Genomic DNA, 6,580 nt, shown 5'->3' with positions numbered 1-6,580 from the left:
AAATAATTTCAAATTCCATATATTAAACAAACCAGAAGGCACCATTTTATTTTTTATTTTTTTATTTTTACATTTACGGATAGCCAGGGGCATGCTCCAACACTCAGACATGATTTACAAACGAAACATTTGTGTTTAGTGAGCCCGCCAGATCAGAGGCAATAGGGATGACCAGGGATTTTCTCATGATAAGTGCGTGAATTGGACAATTATTTTCTGTCCTGCTATTCATTCAAAATGTACAAAGTATAAATATTGATTTAATGTAGTGTATAATATATATATTTGTGTATGTAACAGTTGTTAAAGTACTATGTATTTCACCAGCTTCATATATTAATATGTCGTGTTGATCTGTTATTATGCTGCATCCTGGGAGAAGGGGAGTGGGTACTTACGTTTTGCCCTGCGTGCTCGTGCTCAAATCATTTTGACGCACTATGAGAGGTAGGCGCGCCTTTTCTGTCTTCAGAAACTTTTGATTCTTTTAAGCACAAAGTCATTCACACAGTGTTTTGTTCAATGAATAATGTTGTATATTTAGAGGTTACTCATAAGTGGATGGTATTGTTAAGATGCACTTGTAATTGTACTTTTTAGGATGATATCAACATTCTGAATTCAACATGTGGTTAATAGCAGGCTATTTTATTGTATGTGTGAACGATGGCCAGCTCCTCGAATGATCCCAGACCCTCCTATCGTGCATCTGTTGTAGAAAGAGGTGACGATTCTCAGAACATAATGTGGCTCTACAAATGTTTGATTTCCTTTTGGATGCAGGTATGTGGTTTTATTATTTTTTTGTCAAATATGTTATGTGTTGATGCATAATAAGGAGAGGCTGTACTAATTTTTGTATTCTAAAATCATTTTGATGCACTATGAGAGAAAGAGGTGACGATTCGCAGAACATAATGTGGCTCTAAAAATGTTTTATTTCGTTTTGGATGTAGATGCAGGATGCAGAGAGTGAATTATGTTGAATTAAAACTACCTGATCTCCACAGCCCACGTCTATAGTGTCAATCAACCACACACAACGCAGAGCTACAGCGGTGCAGCACAGAACCGGTTACATGTCTACATATATACAGTACCAGTCAAAAGTTTGGACACACCTACTCATTCAAAAAATATGTATTTTTATTTTTTAACTATTTAGTACTTTGTAGAATAATAGTGAAGACATCATAACTATGAAATAACACATGCAGTAACCAAAAAAGTGTTAAACAAATCAAAATAGATTTTAGATTCTTCAAAGTAGCCACCTTCTGCCTTGAGGACAGCTTTGCTCACTCTTGGCATTCTCTCAACCAGCTTCATGAGGAATGCTTTTCCAACAGTCTTGAATGAGTTCCCACATATGCTGAGCACTTGTTGGGTGCTTTTCCTTCACTCTGTAGTCCAATTTATCCCAAACCATCTCAATTGGGTTGAGGTCGGGTGATTGTGGAGGGCCAGGTCATCTGATGCAGCACTCCATCATTCTCCTTCTTGGTCAAATAGCCCTTACACAGCCTGGAGGTGTGTTTTGGGTCATTGTCCTGTTGAAAAACAAATGATAGCGCATTTGTGATAGCACAAATCAAATGGATTGGCGTATCGCTGCAGAATGCTGTGGTAGCCATGCTGGTTAAGTGTGCCTTGAATTCTAAGTAAATCAGACAGTGTCACCAGCAAAGCACCGCCACAATGTCACACCTCCTCCATGCTTCACGGTAGGAAATACACATGCGGAGATCACGGAGACACGGCGGTTGGAAGCAAAAATCTGAAACTTGGACTCATCAGACCAAAAGACAGATTTCCACCGGTCTAATGTCCATTGCTCATGTTTCTTGGCCCAATCAAGTCTCTTATTATTATTGGTGTCCTTTAGTAGTGGTTTCTTTGCGGCAATTTGACCATGAAGGCCTGATTCACGCAGTCTCCTCTGAACAGTTGATGTTGGAGATGTGTCACTTACTTGAACTCTGTGAAACATTTATTTGGCCTGCAATCTGAGCTGCAGTTACCTCTAATGAACTTATCCTCTGCAGCAGAGGTAACTCTGGGTCTTCCTTTCCTGTGGCGGTCCTCCTGAGAGCCAGTTTCATCATAGCACTGGATGGTTTTTGTGACTGCACTTTAAGAAACTTTAGAAGTTCTTGAAATGTTCCATATTGACTGACCTTCATGTCTTAAAGTAATGACGGACTGTCGTTTCTCTTTGCTTATTTGAGCTGTTCTTGACATAATATGGACTTGGTATTTTACCAAATAGGGCTATCTTCTGTATACCACCCCTACCTTGTTACAACACAACTGATTGACTCAAATACATTAAGAAGGAAAGAAATTCCACAAATTAACTTTTAACAAGGCACACCTGGTTAAATTAAATGCATTCCAGGTGACTTCCTCATGAAGCTGGTTGAGAGAATGACAAGAGTGTGCAAAGCTGTCATCAAGGCAAAGGGTGGCTACTTTAAAGAATATCAAATCTAAAATATATTTGTTTGACAGTTTTTTTGGTTACGTCATGATTCCATTTGTGTTATTTCATTGTTTTGATGTCTTCACTATTATCCTACAATGTAGAAAATAGTAAAAAATTAATAAAAACCCTTGAATGAGTAAGTGTTCTAAAATGTTTGACTGGTACTATATATCCACAGTGTTCTGTCATCAGTCTTGCTCTGTGGAGGAACTTGTGGCTTCAAGCAACCCTACAGCTACAGCCACACATGTCAGTACAGGCCCGAGTACAGTCTGAACAGCCCGTTGTCATAGCAGACATACCATCAGTAGATCAAGTATTCAGGAACTTTAAACTGCAGCCCCCTCCCCTCCATGCCCCTTAGCCCCACCCTCTTCTATCAGTTCACAGATCTGAAAGGACAGGATGGGTGGAAACACCAATCAATAGGCTGTGTGGTGTGTGGAACCTCTTTCATGTAATTCCTTTCAGTTCCCCCTGAGGAGGCGGGATCTAATGAGGGGAGGAGCTGAGGTCTGAAAGGACAGGATAGGTGGAAACACCAATCAATAGGCTGTGTGGTGTGTGGAACCTCCGCCATGTTGCTTTCACCCAGGTCTTTCATGTATTCCTTTCAGTTCCCCCTGAGGAGGCAGGATCTAATGAGGGGGAGGGAGCTGAGGTCTGAAATGGAATCTAAAATCAGGTAATGATAGATGTATCCAAGGCAACGGTTCTTAAAGTTCTACTGCTACCTCACTTCCTGGTGAGAGTCATTGAACCATAGCTAAAGAGACTTATACCCAGGCTAACATTCCACATTCCTAGCCACGCCTTGTCATTTACTAAAAAGACTAGCCTTTCATCACTCTTCAAATATGAACATTTTCTCAATAATGAGCTCAAGGAGATCAGAGAATTTGATCCTGATTAAATAACCCTCACCGCTATCATCCAATCACAATATTTATGCAAATTAGACTGACAGGAAAACGTTCCTTAATTCTTAATACTAACATTGGGCATTCTGACGTAATACATTTCATTATAAACATCAACGTTGGGCACAGCCAATGGGAGCACATCAGAGAAGCTCTCGCCATTCATTGTGAACATTGTAATATATCCAGTAAGCAAGGTGCTTCTTTCCTCAAATATATATTGTTCAAAGTAAGAGACCAAACTATATCGCTACTTCTGGGACACATTGGGCTAGGCTATAATATAATATAATGTAGAGAATTGCTCAAGAAGGGAATAGTGAAGACAGAGTTGTGTAAGTTGGCCTCCCGAGTGGCGCAGAGTGGTGGTCTAAGTGGCCTAAGGCGCTGCATCACAGTGCTATCTGTGCCACTAGAGATTCTGGGTTCGAGTCCAGCTGGCCACGACCGAAGGACCCATGGGGCGGCGCACAATTGTCCCAGCGTCGTCCGGGTTAGGGGAGGGATGTCCTTGTCCCATTGCGCACCAGCGACTCCTGTGGCGGGCCGGGTGCAGTGCATGCTGACACAGTCACCAGGTGTATGGTGTTTCCTCCGACACATTGGTGCCAAGAAGCAGTCGGGTCGTGTTTCGGGGGACGCACGGCTCTCGACCTTCCCGAGTCCGTACGGGAGTTGAAGCGATGAGACAAGACTGTAAAAGAAAAAGCCTGGGCTATTAATACACAATTCGTATGCTAGCCTACAGTGAATTTAATACACAATTTGTATGCTACAGTGAATTCAGGCGACCTGTAAGCCAGAGACAAAACAATATCTTTGTCTGACGCAGGATTTTTCATGTGAGGGGAGTGGTGTATCCAGGGACAAAATTTCATTTGTGGCCTTATGCTGTCATCTATCGGAATTATTTAGCAACTGCAGTAGTACTGAATAAAGTGTATATCCTTAATTACTCAGAATTGCAAAAGACAACATTTTCCAGTAAATGTAATCACTTATAACCATAAAAAAAGCCATTTATAGCATAAAAAAAAACAATGAAACTGACATAAACCAAAAACACCATTTTAGTTAATTTAAACTCTGTTTTTTTTGTCTTAATCACGTTGTTCCTGTGAATTGAAGTTGAAAACCGGCAAATGCGTCGGTTTAATTACATTTTTAAAAATAAATAAAAGTATAGTGCCTAGGCCTATTCAATGAAATCCTGGCTGTTGACGTAGGAAACAGATCGCAAAGCAGGGAATCCCCATTCCCCGCGAAATGGGCAAGTTCACCTTTCTCATCCATAAACACATACAGTATCAAGTGCAACTTCACTGTCCTCTGCAGCTCACAGCAGCAGGATGGGTAGTCTGTTCATTAGGAGGGATGGCTACCGTGGAGGTTCAAAACAATGATTAGGATCACATTTCCTCCATTTAAATATTAGACCCATGGGGACACCTATACGTTTGGCTGCCAGGCACGGGTGATCATTGTAGCCTTTTATTGTCTGGACATGATGTTGAAATGTCTTCACGCCAGGCTTCCGTCATAGACTGAACTGAATGGAAGAAATACAGTTAAGAATTACAGGCTGTTTAGAAAGAAAAAGAAAAACGCTAAGATTGAAAGGCCAGTCTCTTTGGCAATGACAAGGAGTGGCAAGGAGTGGATTGTTAGCTAAAGAGACTCGTAGTCTAGCTAATTGAGCCCTACAGACAGACCGAATAGAGAGAGAGAGCCCTACAGACAGACCGAATAGAGAGAGAGACTCAACCCCGCAGATAGATAGAATAGAAAGAGAGAGAGAGCCCTACAGACAGACCAAATAGAGAGAGAGCCCTACAGACAGACCCCACAGACAGACCAAATAGAAAGAGAGAGAGAGCCCTACAGACAGACCAAATAGAGAGAGAGCCCTACAGACAGACCAAATAGAGAGAGAGCCCTACAGACAGACGGAATAGAGAGAGAGCCCTACAGACAGACCAAATAGAGAGAGAGAGCCCTACAGACAGACGGAATAGAGAGAGAGAGCGAGCCCTACAGACAGACGGAATAGAGAGAGAGAGAGCCCTACAGACAGACCGAATAGAGAGAGAGAGCCCTACAGACAGACCGAATAGAGAGAGAGAGCCCTACAGACAGACCGAATAGAGAGAGAGAGAGCCCTACAGACAGACGGAATAGAGAGAGAGAGCCCTACAGACAGACCAAATAGAGAGAGAGCCCTACAGACAGACCGAATAGAGAGAGAGAGCCCTACAGACAGACCGAATAGAGAGAGAGAGAGCCCTACAGACAGACGGAATAGAGAGAAGAGAGCCCTACAGACAGACGAATAGATTAGCCCTACAGACATCTGGAATTGAAGAGAGAGAGCCCTACAGACAGACGGAATAGAGAGAGAGAGAGCCCTACAGACAGACGGAATAGAGAGAGAGAGCCCTACAGACAGACCAAATAGAGAGAGAGCCCTACAGACAGACGGAATAGAGAGAGAGAGCCCTACAGACAGACCAATAGAGAGAGAGAGAGCCCTACAGACAGACCAAATAGAGAGAGCCCTACAGACAGACGGAATAGAGAGAGAGAGAGCCCTACAGACAGACGGAATAGAGAGAGAGAGAGCCCTACAGACAGACGGAATAGAGAGAGAGAGAGCCCTACAGACAGACCAAATAGAGAGAGAGAGCCCTACAGACAGACCGAATAGAGAGAGAGAGCCCTACAGACAGACCGAATAGAGAGAGAGAGAGCCCTACAGACAGACGGAATAGAGAGAGAGAGAGCCCTACAGACAGACGGAATAGAGAGAGAGAGAGCCCTACAGACAGACCGAATAGAGAGAGAGAGCCCTACAGACAGACCGAATAGAGAGAGCCCTACAGACAGACCAAATAGAGAGAGCCCTACAGACAGACGGAATAGAGAGAGAGAGCCCTACAGACAGACCGAATAGAGAGAGCCCTACAGACAGACGGAATAGAGTAAGCAGCCCTACAGACAGACGGAATAGAAGAAGAGAGCCCACAGACAGACCGAATGAGAGAGAGCCCTACAGACAGACCGAATGAGACAGACTCAACCCCGCAGATATAGAATAGAAAGATAGACCCTACAGACAGACCAAATGGAGAAGCCCTACAGACAGACCAAATAGAGAGAGAGAGCCCTACAGACAGAC

Source organism: Oncorhynchus tshawytscha, unplaced genomic scaffold, assembly GCF_018296145.1.
Source record: "Oncorhynchus tshawytscha isolate Ot180627B unplaced genomic scaffold, Otsh_v2.0 Un_contig_121_pilon_pilon, whole genome shotgun sequence".
Classification (NCBI taxonomy): domain Eukaryota; kingdom Metazoa; phylum Chordata; class Actinopteri; order Salmoniformes; family Salmonidae; genus Oncorhynchus; species Oncorhynchus tshawytscha.
This window is presented reverse-complemented; position numbering follows the sequence as displayed.